The sequence below is a fragment of the Heterodontus francisci genome, chromosome 5, assembly GCF_036365525.1.
Source record: "Heterodontus francisci isolate sHetFra1 chromosome 5, sHetFra1.hap1, whole genome shotgun sequence".
NCBI classification, from domain to species: Eukaryota; Metazoa; Chordata; class Chondrichthyes; order Heterodontiformes; family Heterodontidae; genus Heterodontus; species Heterodontus francisci.
Genome location: NC_090375.1, coordinates 61,880,216 through 61,902,473, shown reverse-complemented (window position 1 = coordinate 61,902,473; position 22,258 = coordinate 61,880,216). Strand labels below are relative to the sequence as shown.

At 51.6% G+C, this 22,258-nt stretch overlaps 14 non-coding genes across 14 annotated transcripts; 8 read left to right on the top strand and 6 right to left on the bottom strand.

Annotated features, from left to right (window-relative positions):
- The first annotated feature begins 1,054 nt into the window (after positions 1–1,054).
- Positions 1,055–1,127, top strand: trnar-acg (transfer RNA arginine (anticodon ACG)). The gene has a single exon. It is a non-coding gene; the product is annotated as a tRNA-Arg (tRNA).
- Positions 1,128–2,400: 1,273 nt separating this feature from the next.
- On the bottom strand, positions 2,401–2,493 carry trnay-gua (transfer RNA tyrosine (anticodon GUA)). The gene is made up of 2 exons: positions 2,457–2,493; positions 2,401–2,436 (listed from the first exon to the last, which is right to left on the bottom strand). It is a non-coding gene; the product is annotated as a tRNA-Tyr (tRNA).
- Positions 2,494–3,905: 1,412 nt separating this feature from the next.
- trnar-acg (transfer RNA arginine (anticodon ACG)) lies at positions 3,906–3,978 on the top strand. The gene has a single exon. It is a non-coding gene; the product is annotated as a tRNA-Arg (tRNA).
- A 1,273-nt stretch (positions 3,979–5,251) lies between these two features.
- On the bottom strand, positions 5,252–5,344 carry trnay-gua (transfer RNA tyrosine (anticodon GUA)). The gene is made up of 2 exons: positions 5,308–5,344; positions 5,252–5,287 (listed from the first exon to the last, which is right to left on the bottom strand). It is a non-coding gene; the product is annotated as a tRNA-Tyr (tRNA).
- Positions 5,345–6,756: 1,412 nt separating this feature from the next.
- On the top strand, positions 6,757–6,829 carry trnar-acg (transfer RNA arginine (anticodon ACG)). The gene has a single exon. It is a non-coding gene; the product is annotated as a tRNA-Arg (tRNA).
- A 1,273-nt stretch (positions 6,830–8,102) lies between these two features.
- Positions 8,103–8,195, bottom strand: trnay-gua (transfer RNA tyrosine (anticodon GUA)). Its single transcript has 2 exons — positions 8,159–8,195; positions 8,103–8,138 (listed from the first exon to the last, which is right to left on the bottom strand). It is a non-coding gene; the product is annotated as a tRNA-Tyr (tRNA).
- Positions 8,196–9,607: 1,412 nt separating this feature from the next.
- Positions 9,608–9,680, top strand: trnar-acg (transfer RNA arginine (anticodon ACG)). Its single transcript has one exon. It is a non-coding gene; the product is annotated as a tRNA-Arg (tRNA).
- Positions 9,681–10,953: 1,273 nt separating this feature from the next.
- trnay-gua (transfer RNA tyrosine (anticodon GUA)) lies at positions 10,954–11,046 on the bottom strand. Its single transcript has 2 exons — positions 11,010–11,046; positions 10,954–10,989 (listed from the first exon to the last, which is right to left on the bottom strand). It is a non-coding gene; the product is annotated as a tRNA-Tyr (tRNA).
- Positions 11,047–12,458: 1,412 nt separating this feature from the next.
- trnar-acg (transfer RNA arginine (anticodon ACG)) lies at positions 12,459–12,531 on the top strand. Its single transcript has one exon. It is a non-coding gene; the product is annotated as a tRNA-Arg (tRNA).
- A 1,273-nt stretch (positions 12,532–13,804) lies between these two features.
- On the bottom strand, positions 13,805–13,897 carry trnay-gua (transfer RNA tyrosine (anticodon GUA)). Its single transcript has 2 exons — positions 13,861–13,897; positions 13,805–13,840 (listed from the first exon to the last, which is right to left on the bottom strand). It is a non-coding gene; the product is annotated as a tRNA-Tyr (tRNA).
- A 1,412-nt stretch (positions 13,898–15,309) lies between these two features.
- trnar-acg (transfer RNA arginine (anticodon ACG)) lies at positions 15,310–15,382 on the top strand. The gene has a single exon. It is a non-coding gene; the product is annotated as a tRNA-Arg (tRNA).
- Positions 15,383–16,655: 1,273 nt separating this feature from the next.
- On the bottom strand, positions 16,656–16,748 carry trnay-gua (transfer RNA tyrosine (anticodon GUA)). Its single transcript has 2 exons — positions 16,712–16,748; positions 16,656–16,691 (listed from the first exon to the last, which is right to left on the bottom strand). It is a non-coding gene; the product is annotated as a tRNA-Tyr (tRNA).
- A 1,412-nt stretch (positions 16,749–18,160) lies between these two features.
- On the top strand, positions 18,161–18,233 carry trnar-acg (transfer RNA arginine (anticodon ACG)). The gene has a single exon. It is a non-coding gene; the product is annotated as a tRNA-Arg (tRNA).
- Positions 18,234–21,011: 2,778 nt separating this feature from the next.
- On the top strand, positions 21,012–21,084 carry trnar-acg (transfer RNA arginine (anticodon ACG)). The gene has a single exon. It is a non-coding gene; the product is annotated as a tRNA-Arg (tRNA).
- Positions 21,085–22,258: the final 1,174 nt, after the last annotated feature.

The following is a 22,258-nucleotide window of genomic DNA, read 5'->3' as shown; positions in this document are numbered from 1 at the left end:
ATAAGCATCAACTGCTGCGAGAGGAACTTCAACGCGGTGAAAGCCGCACTTTGGTCTGTCCGAATTTTGCTGGTCTTCCGGTGCGAGGAGCTGTCGACGACCGAGCGTTGCCGATTGGCACATTCCAAGGTCCAGGACTATGTCCCGAGGGACGCACTGAAGCTTGGCAGGTGTCCCTCCTAGTTGACCTGCGGCCTGCAAGGAAATCCTGCTTCCGGTTGGCCGCCTGCGAGAACATATTCAATGCTTTGCTCCAGTCAGCATGTCTGAGCACCAGCAGGCGAGCAGCTGCAGGACCGCAAGCCAGAAAAATGATGAAAGAAGCCGAAAAGAGCTGGAGCTGACGGAAGGCAAGCGAAGTGAGCGGAAACTAGCAACCGCCACCAGTGTGAAGGAGCAGCCGAGAAGCCTGTGTGACTGACAGGAGGCTTCTTTTTCTTCCAAGGAAGTACTGAGTGTTTGGAAGAGTTACTGCTCCACAGAGCTGCTTGTACGCACCACAGAATGTCGCACGTGAAATGCTGGCAAGTACAGTGAGGCACCTCTTGTAGTGTAATGAGAGAAACTGATCTGTATTGCACTTGATGTCATGTCAAATTTCAACTGTTATGTAATGTATGCTTGCAAATGTTATCAAAAAAGTCTCTTTTTGGAAAGAAAAAGCAACGGTCTGCTGGCGCACAGAAGCAGCTGCACATGTGAAACAGCTGTGTGCAGGGTGTTTTCAGAGAGCAAAGGAGACATTCTGCGCATTGGCGACAACATGTTCCTTCAAAGCAACCTGTCAAGTTAAGAGCACTGGCTTCGGCTAATTGCTGCTTACTCCAAAATGGCAGCTGCACCTTTGAGCTGGAATTGCGGCAGAAACCTAAGGATAACCTTGCTTTGCATGCTCGTGTACTTCACCACTGTTCAAGCTCAAGCATGGAAGGGAAGCAGTGAAGGTGATTCTCTTTGCTGATTGATCACCAAGCGACTCTGACCATTCCCACCCGTGGAGCTGCAAACACCGCAGCTGTGCAGACTGTGAGCTGCAAGTGCAAATGTACCTTTGGGGCCAGTGGCGCAATGGATAACGTGTCTGACTACGGATCAGAAGATTGTAGGTTCGACTCCTACCTGGCTCGTGCTGTTTTTGTACAAACTATGCATTGTGACTTTCTGCGCTTGCGAGCTGGCCGTGCTGCCTGATTCCTTGCAGGGCAAGTGCCTTCATAGCGGCGTAGGCATTTTTCACTCTCAAAATGCGAAGCTCCTCAATGCAATCCGCACTCAAAGTATGCAATGCTGCAAAGCCTTTTCTTTTCCCCTTCACTCAACTCAGCTTTCCAAGGTGGAAAAGTCAAGAAGCCTTGCTTGCCACAGCACAAGAAAGGATATGAAGCCTTTTCAGCACTTTGTGGCTGAGCAGGTGCAACCAAGTGGGAGAAGAAGAGCCGGCGCCACTGTTGAGTGCCAAGAACTGGCCGAGCGGAGCGGAGCGAAGAAAGAAGTGGAAAATGCAGGCATCGATCCCGCTACCTCTCGCATGCAAAGCGAGCGCTCTACCACGTGAGCTAATTCCCCAGTGTTGTTGGGGTTGTTAGCCTAGCTTGTTTGGCAGGAGCTCCTCAGCACCACCCTCAACTTGGTCCGTGAGCAGCAGGGAAATCCTGCTTCGGCTTGGCCGGCTGCCTCAAGGCATTCAATGCTTTGCTCCAATCAGCATGTGCGAGCACCAGCAGGCGAGCAGCTGCAGGACCGCAAGCCACAATAACCATGGACGAAGCCAAAAAGAGCCGGAGCTTGCGCAAGGCAAGCCAGCTGAGCGGAAACGAGCAGCCACCCCGAGCGTCAGGGTGCAGCCTAGAACCCTGTCTGACTGACACAAGATTTCTTTTGTTTTCTAGTGAGTGCTGAGCATACTACTTCAAAGAACTCCCTGCTTGGGGCAGCTGACGCAAAAGGGTGCGTGAGGAAAGGCCACTCTGTAAGAGTCTGGCGCCATAGTATAGCGAGCGGCTGGAAACTGTGTAAAAGCCCTGGGGCTGTGGCAGCGGAGAATGTTGGTGATGAAATGTAAATGTACATTGTAAATATAAGCTAGTTCGGCAAGTGTAGTGAGGCAGCTGATGTAGTGTATTGAAAGTAAGGGATGTGCATTGCACTTTATCGGAGGTGAAATTTGAAGAGTTGTGTAATGTTGTGTCGGAAGTGTATTTTTGAGGTACAGGGCTGTGTGCTGAGCAGCAGGTGCAAGTGCAGAAGTGAAAGAACTGTGTGCGGGCTGTTATGAGAGAGGAAAAGGGGGTTGGTGCGCCTTGTTCGCAAGATCCGAGCGCGTTGTGTACTTGTGAAATTTAGAGTGCTGCCTCGAGCAAATTGTGGCATTGTGCAGACGTAGTGGAAAAAGGCCGTTGTTCCTTCGAGCCGGAACTGAACCAGCGACCTAAGCATGTCAGTGTTTTGATTTTCCTCTACAGTCCTCCGCTCTACCAGCTGAGCTATCGAAGGGGCAGGAGTTGTGGCACATGCAGCTGATTTAGTGCCATGCACTTTTGGCCACTCAGGGCCTTGTGCGCCTATTGATGGCGCAGCACTGTGGCACCGTGAGCCGCCAGCTGCTCCCCGCAGCTTGTGCGAGTAGTGTAATGGATAAGGCTTCCGTCTGTGGATCGCAAGCTGATAGCGTGCACTCCTTCCTGGCTGGCAGATTTATGCAAACTTTGCATTATGACTCGGGACACCAGGCAAGCTGACTTACTTGGGCGCGCCACCTTTGGCGTCGCTTTCTCAAGTCCCTTCTCAGCGCAGTAGGCACTCTCATTATCTGAAAGTCCTGACTTGGCAATGCCAAGTGACGCACACCACGATAAGCATCAACTGCTGCGAGAGGAACTTCAACGCGGTGAAAGCCGCACTTTGGTCTGTCCGAAATTTGATGGTCTTCCGGTGCGAGGAGCTGTCGACGACCGAGCGTTGCCGATTGGCACATTCCAAGGTCCAGGACTATGTCCCGAGGGACGCACTGAAGCTTGGCAGGTGTCCCTCCTAGTTGACCTGCGGCCTGCAAGGAAATCCTGCTTCCGGTTGGCCGCCTGCGAGAACATATTCAATGCTTTGCTCCAGTCAGCATGTCTGAGCACCAGCAGGCGAGCAGCTGCAGGACCGCAAGCCAGAAAAATGATGAAAGAAGCCGAAAAGAGCTGGAGCTGACGGAAGGCAAGCGAAGTGAGCGGAAACTAGCAACCGCCACCAGTGTGAAGGAGCAGCCGAGAAGCCTGTGTGACTGACAGGAGGCTTCTTTTTCTTCCAAGGAAGTACTGAGTGTTTGGAAGAGTTACTGCTCCACGGAGCTGCTTGTACGCACCACAGAATGTCGCACGTGAAATGCTGGCAAGTACAGTGAGGCACCTCTTGTAGTGTAATGAGAGAAACTGATCGGTATTGCACTTGATGTCATGTCAAATTTCAACTGTTATGTAATGTATGCTTGCAAATTTTATCAAAAAAGTCTCTTTTTGGAAAGAAAAAGCAACGGTCTGCTGGCGCACAGAAGCAGCTGCACATGTGAAACAGCTGTGTGCAGGGTGTTTTCAGAGAGCAAAGGAGACATTCTGCGCATTGGCGACAACATGTTCCTTCAAAGCAACCTGTCAAGTTAAGAGCACTGGCTTCGGCTAATTGCTGCTTACTCCAAAATGGCAGCTGCACCTTTGAGCTGGAATTGCGGCAGAAACCTAAGGATAACCTTGCTTTGCATGCTCGTGTACTTCACCACTGTTCAAGCTCAAGCATGGAAGGGAAGCAGTGAAGGTGATTCTCTTTGCTGATTGATCACCAAGCGACTCTGACCATTCCCACCCGTGGAGCTGCAAACACCGCAGCTGTGCAGACTGTGAGCTGCAAGTGCAAATGTACCTTTGGGGCCAGTGGCGCAATGGATAACGTGTCTGACTACGGATCAGAAGATTGTAGGTTCGACTCCTACCTGGCTCGTGCTGTTTTTGTACAAACTATGCATTGTGACTTTCTGCGCTTGCGAGCTGGCCGTGCTGCCTGATTCCTTGCAGGGCAAGTGCCTTCATAGCGGCGTAGGCATTTTTCACTCTCAAAATGCGAAGCTCCTCAATGCAATCCGCACTCAAAGTATGCAATGCTGCAAAGCCTTTTCTTTTCCCCTTCACTCAACTCAGCTTTCCAAGGTGGAAAAGTCAAGAAGCCTTGCTTGCCACAGCACAAGAAAGGATATGAAGCCTTTTCAGCACTTTGTGGCTGAGCAGGTGCAACCAATTGGGAGAAGAAGAGCCGGCGCCACTGTTGAGTGCCAAGAACTGGCCGAGCGGAGCGGAGCTAAGAAAGAAGTGGAGAATGCAGGCATCGATCCCACTACCTCTCGCATGCAAAGCGAGCGCTCTACCACTTGAGCTAATTCCCCAGCGTTGTTGGGGTTGTTAGCCTAGCTTGTTTGGCAGGAGCTCCTCAGCACCACCCTCAACTTGGTCCGTGAGCAGCAGGGAAATCCTGCTTCGGCTTGGCCGGCTGCCTCAAGGCATTCAATGCTTTGCTCCAATCAGCATGTGCGAGCACCAGCAGGCGAGCAGCTGCAGGACCGCAAGCCACAATAACCATGGACGAAGCCAAAAAGAGCCGGAGCTTGCGCAAGGCAAGCCAGCTGAGCGGAAACGAGCAGCCACCCCGAGCGTCAGGGTGCAGCCTAGAACCCTGTCTGACTGACACAAGATTTCTTTTGTTTTCTAGTGAGTGCTGAGCATACTACTTCAAAGAACTCCCTGCTTGGGGCAGCTGACGCAAAAGGGTGCGTGAGGAAAGGCCACTCTGTAAGAGTCTGGCGCCATAGTATAGCGAGCGGCTGGAAACTGTGTAAAAGCCCTGGGGCTGTGGCAGCGGAGAATGTTGGTGATGAAATGTAAATGTACATTGTAAATATAAGCTAGTTCGGCAAGTGTAGTGAGGCAGCTGATGTAGTGTATTGAAAGTAAGGGATGTGCATTGCACTTTATCGGAGGTGAAATTTGAAGAGTTGTGTAATGTTGTGTCGGAAGTGTATTTTTGAGGTACAGGGCTGTGTGCTGAGCAGCAGGTGCAAGTGCAGAAGTGAAAGAACTGTGTGCGGGCTGTTATGAGAGAGGAAAAGGGGGTTGGTGCGCCTTGTTCGCAAGATCCGAGCGCGTTGTGTACTTGTGAAATTTAGAGTGCTGCCTCGAGCAAATTGTGGCATTGTGCAGACGTAGTGGAAAAAGGCCGTTGTTCCTTCGAGCCGGAACTGAACCAGCGACCTAAGCATGTCAGTGTTTTGATTTTCCTCTACAGTCCTCCGCTCTACCAGCTGAGCTATCGAAGGGGCAGGAGTTGTGGCACATGCAGCTGATTTAGTGCCATGCACTTTTGGCCACTCAGGGCCTTGTGCGCCTATTGATGGCGCAGCACTGTGGCACCGTGAGCCGCCAGCTGCTCCCCGCAGCTTGTGCGAGTAGTGTAATGGATAAGGCTTCCGTCTGTGGATCGCAAGCTGATAGCGTGCACTCCTTCCTGGCTGGCAGATTTATGCAAACTTTGCATTATGACTCGGGACACCAGGCAAGCTGACTTACTTGGGCGCGCCACCTTTGGCGTCGCTTTCTCAAGTCCCTTCTCAGCGCAGTAGGCACTCTCATTATCTGAAAGTCCTGACTTGGCAATGCCAAGTGACGCACACCACGATAAGCATCAACTGCTGCGAGAGGAACTTCAACGCGGTGAAAGCCGCACTTTGGTCTGTCCGAAATTTGATGGTCTTCCGGTGCGAGGAGCTGTCGACGACCGAGCGTTGCCGATTGGCACATTCCAAGGTCCAGGACTATGTCCCGAGGGACGCACTGAAGCTTGGCAGGTGTCCCTCCTAGTTGACCTGCGGCCTGCAAGGAAATCCTGCTTCCGGTTGGCCGCCTGCGAGAACATATTCAATGCTTTGCTCCAGTCAGCATGTCTGAGCACCAGCAGGCGAGCAGCTGCAGGACCGCAAGCCAGAAAAATGATGAAAGAAGCCGAAAAGAGCTGGAGCTGACGGAAGGCAAGCGAAGTGAGCGGAAACTAGCAACCGCCACCAGTGTGAAGGAGCAGCCGAGAAGCCTGTGTGACTGACAGGAGGCTTCTTTTTCTTCCAAGGAAGTACTGAGTGTTTGGAAGAGTTACTGCTCCACGGAGCTGCTTGTACGCACCACAGAATGTCGCACGTGAAATGCTGGCAAGTACAGTGAGGCACCTCTTGTAGTGTAATGAGAGAAACTGATCGGTATTGCACTTGATGTCATGTCAAATTTCAACTGTTATGTAATGTATGCTTGCAAATTTTATCAAAAAAGTCTCTTTTTGGAAAGAAAAAGCAACGGTCTGCTGGCGCACAGAAGCAGCTGCACATGTGAAACAGCTGTGTGCAGGGTGTTTTCAGAGAGCAAAGGAGACATTCTGCGCATTGGCGACAACATGTTCCTTCAAAGCAACCTGTCAAGTTAAGAGCACTGGCTTCGGCTAATTGCTGCTTACTCCAAAATGGCAGCTGCACCTTTGAGCTGGAATTGCGGCAGAAACCTAAGGATAACCTTGCTTTGCATGCTCGTGTACTTCACCACTGTTCAAGCTCAAGCATGGAAGGGAAGCAGTGAAGGTGATTCTCTTTGCTGATTGATCACCAAGCGACTCTGACCATTCCCACCCGTGGAGCTGCAAACACCGCAGCTGTGCAGACTGTGAGCTGCAAGTGCAAATGTACCTTTGGGGCCAGTGGCGCAATGGATAACGTGTCTGACTACGGATCAGAAGATTGTAGGTTCGACTCCTACCTGGCTCGTGCTGTTTTTGTACAAACTATGCATTGTGACTTTCTGCGCTTGCGAGCTGGCCGTGCTGCCTGATTCCTTGCAGGGCAAGTGCCTTCATAGCGGCGTAGGCATTTTTCACTCTCAAAATGCGAAGCTCCTCAATGCAATCCGCACTCAAAGTATGCAATGCTGCAAAGCCTTTTCTTTTCCCCTTCACTCAACTCAGCTTTCCAAGGTGGAAAAGTCAAGAAGCCTTGCTTGCCACAGCACAAGAAAGGATATGAAGCCTTTTCAGCACTTTGTGGCTGAGCAGGTGCAACCAATTGGGAGAAGAAGAGCCGGCGCCACTGTTGAGTGCCAAGAACTGGCCGAGCGGAGCGGAGCTAAGAAAGAAGTGGAGAATGCAGGCATCGATCCCGCTACCTCTCGCATGCAAAGCGAGCGCTCTACCACTTGAGCTAATTCCCCAGCGTTGTTGGGGTTGTTAGCCTAGCTTGTTTGGCAGGAGCTCCTCAGCACCACCCTCAACTTGGTCCGTGAGCAGCAGGGAAATCCTGCTTCGGCTTGGCCGGCTGCCTCAAGGCATTCAATGCTTTGCTCCAATCAGCATGTGCGAGCACCAGCAGGCGAGCAGCTGCAGGACCGCAAGCCACAATAACCATGGACGAAGCCAAAAAGAGCCGGAGCTTGCGCAAGGCAAGCCAGCTGAGCGGAAACGAGCAGCCACCCCGAGCGTCAGGGTGCAGCCTAGAACCCTGTCTGACTGACACAAGATTTCTTTTGTTTTCTAGTGAGTGCTGAGCATACTACTTCAAAGAACTCCCTGCTTGGGGCAGCTGACGCAAAAGGGTGCGTGAGGAAAGGCCACTCTGTAAGAGTCTGGCGCCATAGTATAGCGAGCGGCTGGAAACTGTGTAAAAGCCCTGGGGCTGTGGCAGCGGAGAATGTTGGTGATGAAATGTAAATGTACATTGTAAATATAAGCTAGTTCGGCAAGTGTAGTGAGGCAGCTGATGTAGTGTATTGAAAGTAAGGGATGTGCATTGCACTTTATCGGAGGTGAAATTTGAAGAGTTGTGTAATGTTGTGTCGGAAGTGTATTTTTGAGGTACAGGGCTGTGTGCTGAGCAGCAGGTGCAAGTGCAGAAGTGAAAGAACTGTGTGCGGGCTGTTATGAGAGAGGAAAAGGGGGTTGGTGCGCCTTGTTCGCAAGATCCGAGCGCGTTGTGTACTTGTGAAATTTAGAGTGCTGCCTCGAGCAAATTGTGGCATTGTGCAGACGTAGTGGAAAAAGGCCGTTGTTCCTTCGAGCCGGAACTGAACCAGCGACCTAAGCATGTCAGTGTTTTGATTTTCCTCTACAGTCCTCCGCTCTACCAGCTGAGCTATCGAAGGGGCAGGAGTTGTGGCACATGCAGCTGATTTAGTGCCATGCACTTTTGGCCACTCAGGGCCTTGTGCGCCTATTGATGGCGCAGCACTGTGGCACCGTGAGCCGCCAGCTGCTCCCCGCAGCTTGTGCGAGTAGTGTAATGGATAAGGCTTCCGTCTGTGGATCGCAAGCTGATAGCGTGCACTCCTTCCTGGCTGGCAGATTTATGCAAACTTTGCATTATGACTCGGGACACCAGGCAAGCTGACTTACTTGGGCGCGCCACCTTTGGCGTCGCTTTCTCAAGTCCCTTCTCAGCGCAGTAGGCACTCTCATTATCTGAAAGTCCTGACTTGGCAATGCCAAGTGACGCACACCACGATAAGCATCAACTGCTGCGAGAGGAACTTCAACGCGGTGAAAGCCGCACTTTGGTCTGTCCGAAATTTGATGGTCTTCCGGTGCGAGGAGCTGTCGACGACCGAGCGTTGCCGATTGGCACATTCCAAGGTCCAGGACTATGTCCCGAGGGACGCACTGAAGCTTGGCAGGTGTCCCTCCTAGTTGACCTGCGGCCTGCAAGGAAATCCTGCTTCCGGTTGGCCGCCTGCGAGAACATATTCAATGCTTTGCTCCAGTCAGCATGTCTGAGCACCAGCAGGCGAGCAGCTGCAGGACCGCAAGCCAGAAAAATGATGAAAGAAGCCGAAAAGAGCTGGAGCTGACGGAAGGCAAGCGAAGTGAGCGGAAACTAGCAACCGCCACCAGTGTGAAGGAGCAGCCGAGAAGCCTGTGTGACTGACAGGAGGCTTCTTTTTCTTCCAAGGAAGTACTGAGTGTTTGGAAGAGTTACTGCTCCACGGAGCTGCTTGTACGCACCACAGAATGTCGCACGTGAAATGCTGGCAAGTACAGTGAGGCACCTCTTGTAGTGTAATGAGAGAAACTGATCGGTATTGCACTTGATGTCATGTCAAATTTCAACTGTTATGTAATGTATGCTTGCAAATTTTATCAAAAAAGTCTCTTTTTGGAAAGAAAAAGCAACGGTCTGCTGGCGCACAGAAGCAGCTGCACATGTGAAACAGCTGTGTGCAGGGTGTTTTCAGAGAGCAAAGGAGACATTCTGCGCATTGGCGACAACATGTTCCTTCAAAGCAACCTGTCAAGTTAAGAGCACTGGCTTCGGCTAATTGCTGCTTACTCCAAAATGGCAGCTGCACCTTTGAGCTGGAATTGCGGCAGAAACCTAAGGATAACCTTGCTTTGCATGCTCGTGTACTTCACCACTGTTCAAGCTCAAGCATGGAAGGGAAGCAGTGAAGGTGATTCTCTTTGCTGATTGATCACCAAGCGACTCTGACCATTCCCACCCGTGGAGCTGCAAACACCGCAGCTGTGCAGACTGTGAGCTGCAAGTGCAAATGTACCTTTGGGGCCAGTGGCGCAATGGATAACGTGTCTGACTACGGATCAGAAGATTGTAGGTTCGACTCCTACCTGGCTTGTGCTGTTTTTGTACAAACTATGCATTGTGACTTTCTGCGCTTGCGAGCTGGCCGTGCTGCCTGATTCCTTGCAGGGCAAGTGCCTTCATAGCGGCGTAGGCATTTTTCACTCTCAAAATGCGAAGCTCCTCAATGCAATCCGCACTCAAAGTATGCAATGCTGCAAAGCCTTTTCTTTTCCCCTTCACTCAACTCAGCTTTCCAAGGTGGAAAAGTCAAGAAGCCTTGCTTGCCACAGCACAAGAAAGGATATGAAGCCTTTTCAGCACTTTGTGGCTGAGCAGGTGCAACCAATTGGGAGAAGAAGAGCCGGCGCCACTGTTGAGTGCCAAGAACTGGCCGAGCGGAGCGGAGCTAAGAAAGAAGTGGAGAATGCAGGCATCGATCCCGCTACCTCTCGCATGCAAAGCGAGCGCTCTACCACTTGAGCTAATTCCCCAGCGTTGTTGGGGTTGTTAGCCTAGCTTGTTTGGCAGGAGCTCCTCAGCACCACCCTCAACTTGGTCCGTGAGCAGCAGGGAAATCCTGCTTCGGCTTGGCCGGCTGCCTCAAGGCATTCAATGCTTTGCTCCAATCAGCATGTGCGAGCACCAGCAGGCGAGCAGCTGCAGGACCGCAAGCCACAATAACCATGGACGAAGCCAAAAAGAGCCGGAGCTTGCGCAAGGCAAGCCAGCTGAGCGGAAACGAGCAGCCACCCCGAGCGTCAGGGTGCAGCCTAGAACCCTGTCTGACTGACACAAGATTTCTTTTGTTTTCTAGTGAGTGCTGAGCATACTACTTCAAAGAACTCCCTGCTTGGGGCAGCTGACGCAAAAGGGTGCGTGAGGAAAGGCCACTCTGTAAGAGTCTGGCGCCATAGTATAGCGAGCGGCTGGAAACTGTGTAAAAGCCCTGGGGCTGTGGCAGCGGAGAATGTTGGTGATGAAATGTAAATGTACATTGTAAATATAAGCTAGTTCGGCAAGTGTAGTGAGGCAGCTGATGTAGTGTATTGAAAGTAAGGGATGTGCATTGCACTTTATCGGAGGTGAAATTTGAAGAGTTGTGTAATGTTGTGTCGGAAGTGTATTTTTGAGGTACAGGGCTGTGTGCTGAGCAGCAGGTGCAAGTGCAGAAGTGAAAGAACTGTGTGCGGGCTGTTATGAGAGAGGAAAAGGGGGTTGGTGCGCCTTGTTCGCAAGATCCGAGCGCGTTGTGTACTTGTGAAATTTAGAGTGCTGCCTCGAGCAAATTGTGGCATTGTGCAGACGTAGTGGAAAAAGGCCGTTGTTCCTTCGAGCCGGAACTGAACCAGCGACCTAAGCATGTCAGTGTTTTGATTTTCCTCTACAGTCCTCCGCTCTACCAGCTGAGCTATCGAAGGGGCAGGAGTTGTGGCACATGCAGCTGATTTAGTGCCATGCACTTTTGGCCACTCAGGGCCTTGTGCGCCTATTGATGGCGCAGCACTGTGGCACCGTGAGCCGCCAGCTGCTCCCCGCAGCTTGTGCGAGTAGTGTAATGGATAAGGCTTCCGTCTGTGGATCGCAAGCTGATAGCGTGCACTCCTTCCTGGCTGGCAGATTTATGCAAACTTTGCATTATGACTCGGGACACCAGGCAAGCTGACTTACTTGGGCGCGCCACCTTTGGCGTCGCTTTCTCAAGTCCCTTCTCAGCGCAGTAGGCACTCTCATTATCTGAAAGTCCTGACTTGGCAATGCCAAGTGACGCACACCACGATAAGCATCAACTGCTGCGAGAGGAACTTCAACGCGGTGAAAGCCGCACTTTGGTCTGTCCGAAATTTGATGGTCTTCCGGTGCGAGGAGCTGTCGACGACCGAGCGTTGCCGATTGGCACATTCCAAGGTCCAGGACTATGTCCCGAGGGACGCACTGAAGCTTGGCAGGTGTCCCTCCTAGTTGACCTGCGGCCTGCAAGGAAATCCTGCTTCCGGTTGGCCGCCTGCGAGAACATATTCAATGCTTTGCTCCAGTCAGCATGTCTGAGCACCAGCAGGCGAGCAGCTGCAGGACCGCAAGCCAGAAAAATGATGAAAGAAGCCGAAAAGAGCTGGAGCTGACGGAAGGCAAGCGAAGTGAGCGGAAACTAGCAACCGCCACCAGTGTGAAGGAGCAGCCGAGAAGCCCGTGTGACTGACAGGAGGCTTCTTTTTCTTCCAAGGAAGTACTGAGTGTTTGGAAGAGTTACTGCTCCACGGAGCTGCTTGTACGCACCACAGAATGTCGCACGTGAAATGCTGGCAAGTACAGTGAGGCACCTCTTGTAGTGTAATGAGAGAAACTGATCTGTATTGCACTTGATGTCATGTCAAATTTCAACTGTTATGTAATGTATGCTTGCAAATGTTATCAAAAAAGTCTCTTTTTGGAAAGAAAAAGCAACGGTCTGCTGGCGCACAGAAGCAGCTGCACATGTGAAACAGCTGTGTGCAGGGTGTTTTCAGAGAGCAAAGGAGACATTCTGCGCATTGGCGACAACATGTTCCTTCAAAGCAACCTGTCAAGTTAAGAGCACTGGCTTCGGCTAATTGCTGCTTACTCCAAAATGGCAGCTGCACCTTTGAGCTGGAATTGCGGCAGAAACCTAAGGATAACCTTGCTTTGCATGCTCGTGTACTTCACCACTGTTCAAGCTCAAGCATGGAAGGGAAGCAGTGAAGGTGATTCTCTTTGCTGATTGATCACCAAGCGGCTCTGACCATTCCCACCCGTGGAGCTGCAAACACCGCAGCTGTGCAGACTGTGAGCTGCAAGTGCAAATGTACCTTTGGGGCCAGTGGCGCAATGGATAACGTGTCTGACTACGGATCAGAAGATTGTAGGTTCGACTCCTACCTGGCTCGTGCTGTTTTTGTACAAACTATGCATTGTGACTTTCTGCGCTTGCGAGCTGGCCGTGCTGCCTGATTCCTTGCAGGGCAAGTGCCTTCATAGCGGCGTAGGCATTTTTCACTCTCAAAATGCGAAGCTCCTCAATGCAATCCGCACTCAAAGTATGCAATGCTGCAAAGCCTTTTCTTTTCCCCTTCACTCAACTCAGCTTTCCAAGGTGGAAAAGTCAAGAAGCCTTGCTTGCCACAGCACAAGAAAGGATATGAAGCCTTTTCAGCACTTTGTGGCTGAGCAGGTGCAACCAATTGGGAGAAGAAGAGCCGGCGCCACTGTTGAGTGCCAAGAACTGGCCGAGCGGAGCGGAGCTAAGAAAGAAGTGGAGAATGCAGGCATCGATCCCGCTACCTCTCGCATGCAAAGCGAGCGCTCTACCACTTGAGCTAATTCCCCAGTGTTGTTGGGGTTGTTAGCCTAGCTTGTTTGGCAGGAGCTCCTCAGCACCACCCTCAACTTGGTCCGTGAGCAGCAGGGAAATCCTGCTTCGGCTTGGCCGGCTGCCTCAAGGCATTCAATGCTTTGCTCCAATCAGCATGTGCGAGCACCAGCAGGCGAGCAGCTGCAGGACCGCAAGCCACAATAACCATGGACGAAGCCAAAAAGAGCCGGAGCTTGCGCAAGGCAAGCCAGCTGAGCGGAAACGAGCAGCCACCCCGAGCGTCAGGGTGCAGCCTAGAACCCTGTCTGACTGACACAAGATTTCTTTTGTTTTCTAGTGAGTGCTGAGCATACTACTTCAAAGAACTCCCTGCTTGGGGCAGCTGACGCAAAAGGGTGCGTGAGGAAAGGCCACTCTGTAAGAGTCTGGCGCCATAGTATAGCGAGCGGCTGGAAACTGTGTAAAAGCCCTGGGGCTGTGGCAGCGGAGAATGTTGGTGATGAAATGTAAATGTACATTGTAAATATAAGCTAGTTCGGCAAGTGTAGTGAGGCAGCTGATGTAGTGTATTGAAAGTAAGGGATGTGCATTGCACTTTATCGGAGGTGAAATTTGAAGAGTTGTGTAATGTTGTGTCGGAAGTGTATTTTTGAGGTACAGGGCTGTGTGCTGAGCAGCAGGTGCAAGTGCAGAAGTGAAAGAACTGTGTGCGGGCTGTTATGAGAGAGGAAAAGGGGGTTGGTGCGCCTTGTTCGCAAGATCCGAGCGCGTTGTGTACTTGTGAAATTTAGAGTGCTGCCTCGAGCAAATTGTGGCATTGTGCAGACGTAGTGGAAAAAGGCCGTTGTTCCTTCGAGCCGGAACTGAACCAGCGACCTAAGCATGTCAGTGTTTTGATTTTCCTCTACAGTCCTCCGCTCTACCAGCTGAGCTATCGAAGGGGCAGGAGTTGTGGCACATGCAGCTGATTTAGTGCCATGCACTTTTGGCCACTCAGGGCCTTGTGCGCCTATTGATGGCGCAGCACTGTGGCACCGTGAGCCGCCAGCTGCTCCCCGCAGCTTGTGCGAGTAGTGTAATGGATAAGGCTTCCGTCTGTGGATCGCAAGCTGATAGCGTGCACTCCTTCCTGGCTGGCAGATTTATGCAAACTTTGCATTATGACTCGGGACACCAGGCAAGCTGACTTACTTGGGCGCGCCACCTTTGGCGTCGCTTTCTCAAGTCCCTTCTCAGCGCAGTAGGCACTCTCATTATCTGAAAGTCCTGACTTGGCAATGCCAAGTGACGCACACCACGATAAGCATCAACTGCTGCGAGAGGAACTTCAACGCGGTGAAAGCCGCACTTTGGTCTGTCCGAAATTTGATGGTCTTCCGGTGCGAGGAGCTGTCGACGACCGAGCGTTGCCGATTGGCACATTCCAAGGTCCAGGACTATGTCCCGAGGGACGCACTGAAGCTTGGCAGGTGTCCCTCCTAGTTGACCTGCGGCCTGCAAGGAAATCCTGCTTCCGGTTGGCCGCCTGCGAGAACATATTCAATGCTTTGCTCCAGTCAGCATGTCTGAGCACCAGCAGGCGAGCAGCTGCAGGACCGCAAGCCAGAAAAATGATGAAAGAAGCCGAAAAGAGCTGGAGCTGACGGAAGGCAAGCGAAGTGAGCGGAAACTAGCAACCGCCACCAGTGTGAAGGAGCAGCCGAGAAGCCTGTGTGACTGACAGGAGGCTTCTTTTTCTTCCAAGGAAGTACTGAGTGTTTGGAAGAGTTACTGCTCCACGGAGCTGCTTGTACGCACCACAGAATGTCGCACGTGAAATGCTGGCAAGTACAGTGAGGCACCTCTTGTAGTGTAATGAGAGAAACTGATCTGTATTGCACTTGATGTCATGTCAAATTTCAACTGTTATGTAATGTATGCTTGCAAATGTTATCAAAAAAGTCTCTTTTTGGAAAGAAAAAGCAACGGTCTGCTGGCGCACAGAAGCAGCTGCACATGTGAAACAGCTGTGTGCAGGGTGTTTTCAGAGAGCAAAGGAGACATTCTGCGCATTGGCGACAACATGTTCCTTCAAAGCAACCTGTCAAGTTAAGAGCACTGGCTTCGGCTAATTGCTGCTTACTCCAAAATGGCAGCTGCACCTTTGAGCTGGAATTGCGGCAGAAACCTAAGGATAACCTTGCTTTGCATGCTCGTGTACTTCACCACTGTTCAAGCTCAAGCATGGAAGGGAAGCAGTGAAGGTGATTCTCTTTGCTGATTGATCACCAAGCGACTCTGACCATTCCCACCCGTGGAGCTGCAAACACCGCAGCTGTGCAGACTGTGAGCTGCAAGTGCAAATGTACCTTTGGGGCCAGTGGCGCAATGGATAACGTGTCTGACTACGGATCAGAAGATTGTAGGTTCGACTCCTACCTGGCTCGTGCTGTTTTTGTACAAACTATGCATTGTGACTTTCTGCGCTTGCGAGCTGGCCGTGCTGCCTGATTCCTTGCAGGGCAAGTGCCTTCATAGCGGCGTAGGCATTTTTCACTCTCAAAATGCGAAGCTCCTCAATGCAATCCGCACTCAAAGTATGCAATGCTGCAAAGCCTTTTCTTTTCCCCTTCACTCAACTCAGCTTTCCAAGGTGGAAAAGTCAAGAAGCCTTGCTTGCCACAGCACAAGAAAGGATATGAAGCCTTTTCAGCACTTTGTGGCTGAGCAGGTGCAACCAATTGGGAGAAGAAGAGCCGGCGCCACTGTTGAGTGCCAAGAACTGGCCGAGCGGAGCGGAGCTAAGAAAGAAGTGGAGAATGCAGGCATCGATCCCGCTACCTCTCGCATGCAAAGCGAGCGCTCTACCACTTGAGCTAATTCCCCAGTGTTGTTGGGGTTGTTAGCCTAGCTTGTTTGGCAGGAGCTCCTCAGCACCACCCTCAACTTGGTCCGTGAGCAGCAGGGAAATCCTGCTTCGGCTTGGCCGGCTGCCTCAAGGCATTCAATGCTTTGCTCCAATCAGCATGTGCGAGCACCAGCAGGCGAGCAGCTGCAGGACCGCAAGCCACAATAACCATGGACGAAGCCAAAAAGAGCCGGAGCTTGCGCAAGGCAAGCCAGCTGAGCGGAAACGAGCAGCCACCCCGAGCGTCAGGGTGCAGCCTAGAACCCTGTCTGACTGACACAAGATTTCTTTTGTTTTCTAGTGAGTGCTGAGCATACTACTTCAAAGAACTCCCTGCTTGGGGCAGCTGACGCAAAAGGGTGCGTGAGGAAAGGCCACTCTGTAAGAGTCTGGCGCCATAGTATAGCGAGCGGCTGGAAACTGTGTAAAAGCCCTGGGGCTGTGGCAGCGGAGAATGTTGGTGATGAAATGTAAATGTACATTGTAAATATAAGCTAGTTCGGCAAGTGTAGTGAGGCAGCTGATGTAGTGTATTGAAAGTAAGGGATGTGCATTGCACTTTATCGGAGGTGAAATTTGAAGAGTTGTGTAATGTTGTGTCGGAAGTGTATTTTTGAGGTACAGGGCTGTGTGCTGAGCAGCAGGTGCAAGTGCAGAAGTGAAAGAACTGTGTGCGGGCTGTTATGAGAGAGGAAAAGGGGGTTGGTGCGCCTTGTTCGCAAGATCCGAGCGCGTTGTGTACTTGTGAAATTTAGAGTGCTGCCTCGAGCAAATTGTGGCATTGTGCAGACGTAGTGGAAAAAGGCCGTTGTTCCTTCGAGCCGGAACTGAACCAGCGACCTAAGCATGTCAGTGTTTTGATTTTCCTCTACAGTCCTCCGCTCTACCAGCTGAGCTATCGAAGGGGCAGGAGTTGTGGCACATGCAGCTGATTTAGTGCCATGCACTTTTGGCCACTCAGGGCCTTGTGCGCCTATTGATGGCGCAGCACTGTGGCACCGTGAGCCGCCAGCTGCTCCCCGCAGCTTGTGCGAGTAGTGTAATGGATAAGGCTTCCGTCTGTGGATCGCAAGCTGATAGCGTGCACTCCTTCCTGGCTGGCAGATTTATGCAAACTTTGCATTATGACTCGGGACACCAGGCAAGCTGACTTACTTGGGCGCGCCACCTTTGGCGTCGCTTTCTCAAGTCCCTTCTCAGCGCAGTAGGCACTCTCATTATCTGAAAGTCCTGACTTGGCAATGCCAAGTGACGCACACCACGATAAGCATCAACTGCTGCGAGAGGAACTTCAACGCGGTGAAAGCCGCACTTTGGTCTGTCCGAAATTTGATGGTCTTCCGGTGCGAGGAGCTGTCGACGACCGAGCGTTGCCGATTGGCACATTCCAAGGTCCAGGACTATGTCCCGAGGGACGCACTGAAGCTTGGCAGGTGTCCCTCCTAGTTGACCTGCGGCCTGCAAGGAAATCCTGCTTCCGGTTGGCCGCCTGCGAGAACATATTCAATGCTTTGCTCCAGTCAGCATGTCTGAGCACCAGCAGGCGAGCAGCTGCAGGACCGCAAGCCAGAAAAATGATGAAAGAAGCCGAAAAGAGCTGGAGCTGACGGAAGGCAAGCGAAGTGAGCGGAAACTAGCAACCGCCACCAGTGTGAAGGAGCAGCCGAGAAGCCCGTGTGACTGACAGGAGGCTTCTTTTTCTTCCAAGGAAGTACTGAGTGTTTGGAAGAGTTACTGCTCCACGGAGCTGCTTGTACGCACCACAGAATGTCGCACGTGAAATGCTGGCAAGTACAGTGAGGCACCTCTTGTAGTGTAATGAGAGAAACTGATCTGTATTGCACTTGATGTCATGTCAAATTTCAACTGTTATGTAATGTATGCTTGCAAATTTTATCAAAAAAGTCTCTTTTTGGAAAGAAAAAGCAACGGTCTGCTGGCGCACAGAAGCAGCTGCACATGTGAAACAGCTGTGTGCAGGGTGTTTTCAGAGAGCAAAGGAGACATTCTGCGCATTGGCGACAACATGTTCCTTCAAAGCAACCTGTCAAGTTAAGAGCACTGGCTTCGGCTAATTGCTGCTTACTCCAAAATGGCAGCTGCACCTTTGAGCTGGAATTGCGGCAGAAACCTAAGGATAACCTTGCTTTGCATGCTCGTGTACTTCACCACTGTTCAAGCTCAAGCATGGAAGGGAAGCAGTGAAGGTGATTCTCTTTGCTGATTGATCACCAAGCGACTCTGACCATTCCCACCCGTGGAGCTGCAAACACCGCAGCTGTGCAGACTGTGAGCTGCAAGTGCAAATGTACCTTTGGGGCCAGTGGCGCAATGGATAACGTGTCTGACTACGGATCAGAAGATTGTAGGTTCGACTCCTACCTGGCTCGTGCTGTTTTTGTACAAACTATGCATTGTGACTTTCTGCGCTTGCGAGCTGGCCGTGCTGCCTGATTCCTTGCAGGGCAAGTGCCTTCATAGCGGCGTAGGCATTTTTCACTCTCAAAATGCGAAGCTCCTCAATGCAATCCGCACTCAAAGTATGCAATGCTGCAAAGCCTTTTCTTTTCCCCTTCACTCAACTCAGCTTTCCAAGGTGGAAAAGTCAAGAAGCCTTGCTTGCCACAGCACAAGAAAGGATATGAAGCCTTTTCAGCACTTTGTGGCTGAGCAGGTGCAACCAATTGGGAGAAGAAGAGCCGGCGCCACTGTTGAGTGCCAAGAACTGGCCGAGCGGAGCGGAGCTAAGAAAAAAGTGGAGAATGCAGGCATCGATCCCGCTACCTCTCGCATGCAAAGCGAGCGCTCTACCACTTGAGCTAATTCCCCAGTGTTGTTGGGGTTGTTAGCCTAGCTTGTTTGGCAGGAGCTCCTCAGCACCACCCTCAACTTGGTCCATGAGCAGCAGGGAAATCCTGCTTCGGCTTGGCCGGCTGCCTCAAGGCATTCAATGCTTTGCTCCAATCAGCATGTGCGAGCACCAGCAGGCGAGCAGCTGCAGGACCGCAAGCCACAATAACCATGGACGAAGCCAAAAAGAGCCGGAGCTTGCGCAAGGCAAGCCAGCTGAGCGGAAACGAGCAGCCACCCCAAGCGTCAGGGTGCAGCCTAGAACCCTGTCTGACTGACACAAGATTTCTTTTGTTTTCTAGTGAGTGCTGAGCATACTACTTCAAAGAACTCCCTGCTTGGGGCAGCTGACGCAAAAGGGTGCGTGAGGAAAGGCCACTCTGTAAGAGTCTGGCGCCATAGTATAGCGAGCGGCTGGAAACTGTGTAAAAGCCCTGGGGCTGTGGCAGCGGAGAATGTTGGTGATGAAATGTAAATGTACATTGTAAATATAAGCTAGTTCGGCAAGTGTAGTGAGGCAGCTGATGTAGTGTATTGAAAGTAAGGGATGTGCATTGCACTTTATCGGAGGTGAAATTTGAAGAGTTGTGTAATGTTGTGTCGGAAGTGTATTTTTGAGGTACAGGGCTGTGTGCTGAGCAGCAGGTGCAAGTGCAGAAGTGAAAGAACTGTGTGCGGGCTGTTATGAGAGAGGAAAAGGGGGTTGGTGCGCCTTGTTCGCAAGATCCGAGCGCGTTGTGTACTTGTGAAATTTAGAGTGCTGCCTCGAGCAAATTGTGGCATTGTGCAGACGTAGTGGAAAAAGGCCGTTGTTCCTTCGAGCCGGAACTGAACCAGCGACCTAAGCATGTCAGTGTTTTGATTTTCCTCTACAGTCCTCCGCTCTACCAGCTGAGCTATCAAAGGGGCAGGAGTTGTGGCACATGCAGCTGATTTAGTGCCATGCACTTTTGGCCACTCAGGGCCTTGTGCGCCTATTGATGGCGCAGCACTGTGGCACCGTGAGCCGCCAGCTGCTCCCCGCAGCTTGTGCGAGTAGTGTAATGGATAAGGCTTCCGTCTGTGGATCGCAAGCTGATAGCGTGCACTCCTTCCTGGCTGGCAGATTTATGCAAACTTTGCATTATGACTCGGGACACCAGGCAAGCTGACTTACTTGGGCGCGCCACCTTTGGCGTCGCTTTCTCAAGTCCCTTCTCAGCGCAGTAGGCACTCTCATTATCTGAAAGTCCTGACTTGGCAATGCCAAGTGACGCACACCACGATAAGCATCAACTGCTGCGAGAGGAACTTCAACGCGGTGAAAGCCGCACTTTGGTCTGTCCGAATTTTGCTGGTCTTCCGGTGCGAGGAGCTGTCGACGACCGAGCGTTGCCGATTGGCACATTCCAAGGTCCAGGACTATGTCCCGAGGGACGCACTGAAGCTTGGCAGGTGTCCCTCCTAGTTGACCTGCGGCCTGCAAGGAAATCCTGCTTCCGGTTGGCCGCCTGCGAGAACATATTCAATGCTTTGCTCCAGTCAGCATGTCTGAGCACCAGCAGGCGAGCAGCTGCAGGACCGCAAGCCAGAAAAATGATGAAAGAAGCCGAAAAGAGCTGGAGCTGACGGAAGGCAAGCGAAGTGAGCGGAAACTAGCAACCGCCACCAGTGTGAAGGAGCAGCCGAGAAGCCTGTGTGACTGACAGGAGGCTTCTTTTTCTTCCAAGGAAGTACTGAGTGTTTGGAAGAGTTACTGCTCCACGGAGCTGCTTGTACGCACCACAGAATGTCGCACGTGAAATGCTGGCAAGTACAGTGAGGCACCTCTTGTAGTGTAATGAGAGAAACTGATCTGTATTGCACTTGATGTCATGTCAAATTTCAACTGTTATGTAATGTATGCTTGCAAATGTTATCAAAAAAGTCTCTTTTTGGAAAGAAAAAGCAACGGTCTGCTGGCGCACAGAAGCAGCTGCACATGTGAAACAGCTGTGTGCAGGGTGTTTTCAGAGAGCAAAGGAGACATTCTGCGCATTGGCGACAACATGTTCCTTCAAAGCAACCTGTCAAGTTAAGAGCACTGGCTTCGGCTAATTGCTGCTTACTCCAAAATGGCAGCTGCACCTTTGAGCTGGAATTGCGGCAGAAACCTAAGGATAACCTTGCTTTGCATGCTCGTGTACTTCACCACTGTTCAAGCTCAAGCATGGAAGGGAAGCAGTGAAGGTGATTCTCTTTGCTGATTGATCACCAAGCGACTCTGACCATTCCCACCCGTGGAGCTGCAAACACCGCAGCTGTGCAGACTGTGAGCTGCAAGTGCAAATGTACCTTTGGGGCCAGTGGCGCAATGGATAACGTGTCTGACTACGGATCAGAAGATTGTAGGTTCGACTCCTACCTGGCTCGTGCTGTTTTTGTACAAACTATGCATTGTGACTTTCTGCGCTTGCGAGCTGGCCGTGCTGCCTGATTCCTTGCAGGGCAAGTGCCTTCATAGCGGCGTAGGCATTTTTCACTCTCAAAATGCGAAGCTCCTCAATGCAATCCGCACTCAAAGTATGCAATGCTGCAAAGCCTTTTCTTTTCCCCTTCACTCAACTCAGCTTTCCAAGGTGGAAAAGTCAAGAAGCCTTGCTTGCCACAGCACAAGAAAGGATATGAAGCCTTTTCAGCACTTTGTGGCTGAGCAGGTGCAACCAATTGGGAGAAGAAGAGCCGGCGCCACTGTTGAGTGCCAAGAACTGGCCGAGCGGAGCGGAGCTAAGAAAGAAGTGGAGAATGCAGGCATCGATCCCACTACCTCTCGCATGCAAAGCGAGCGCTCTACCACTTGAGCTAATTCCCCAGTGTTGTTGGGGTTGTTAGCCTAGCTTGTTTGGCAGGAGCTCCTCAGCACCACCCTCAACTTGGTCCGTGAGCAGCAGGGAAATCCTGCTTCGGCTTGGCCGGCTGCCTCAAGGCATTCAATGCTTTGCTCCAATCAGCATGTGCGAGCACCAGCAGGCGAGCAGCTGCAGGACCGCAAGCCACAATAACCATGGACGAAGCCAAAAAGAGCCGGAGCTTGCGCAAGGCAAGCCAGCTGAGCGGAAACGAGCAGCCACCCCGAGCGTCAGGGTGCAGCCTAGAACCCTGTCTGACTGACACAAGATTTCTTTTGTTTTCTAGTGAGTGCTGAGCATACTACTTCAAAGAACTCCCTGCTTGGGGCAGCTGACGCAAAAGGGTGCGTGAGGAAAGGCCACTCTGTAAGAGTCTGGCGCCATAGTATAGCGAGCGGCTGGAAACTGTGTAAAAGCCCTGGGGCTGTGGCAGCGGAGAATGTTGGTGATGAAATGTAAATGTACATTGTAAATATAAGCTAGTTCGGCAAGTGTAGTGAGGCAGCTGATGTAGTGTATTGAAAGTAAGGGATGTGCATTGCACTTTATCGGAGGTGAAATTTGAAGAGTTGTGTAATGTTGTGTCGGAAGTGTATTTTTGAGGTACAGGGCTGTGTGCTGAGCAGCAGGTGCAAGTGCAGAAGTGAAAGAACTGTGTGCGGGCTGTTATGAGAGAGGAAAAGGGGGTTGGTGCGCCT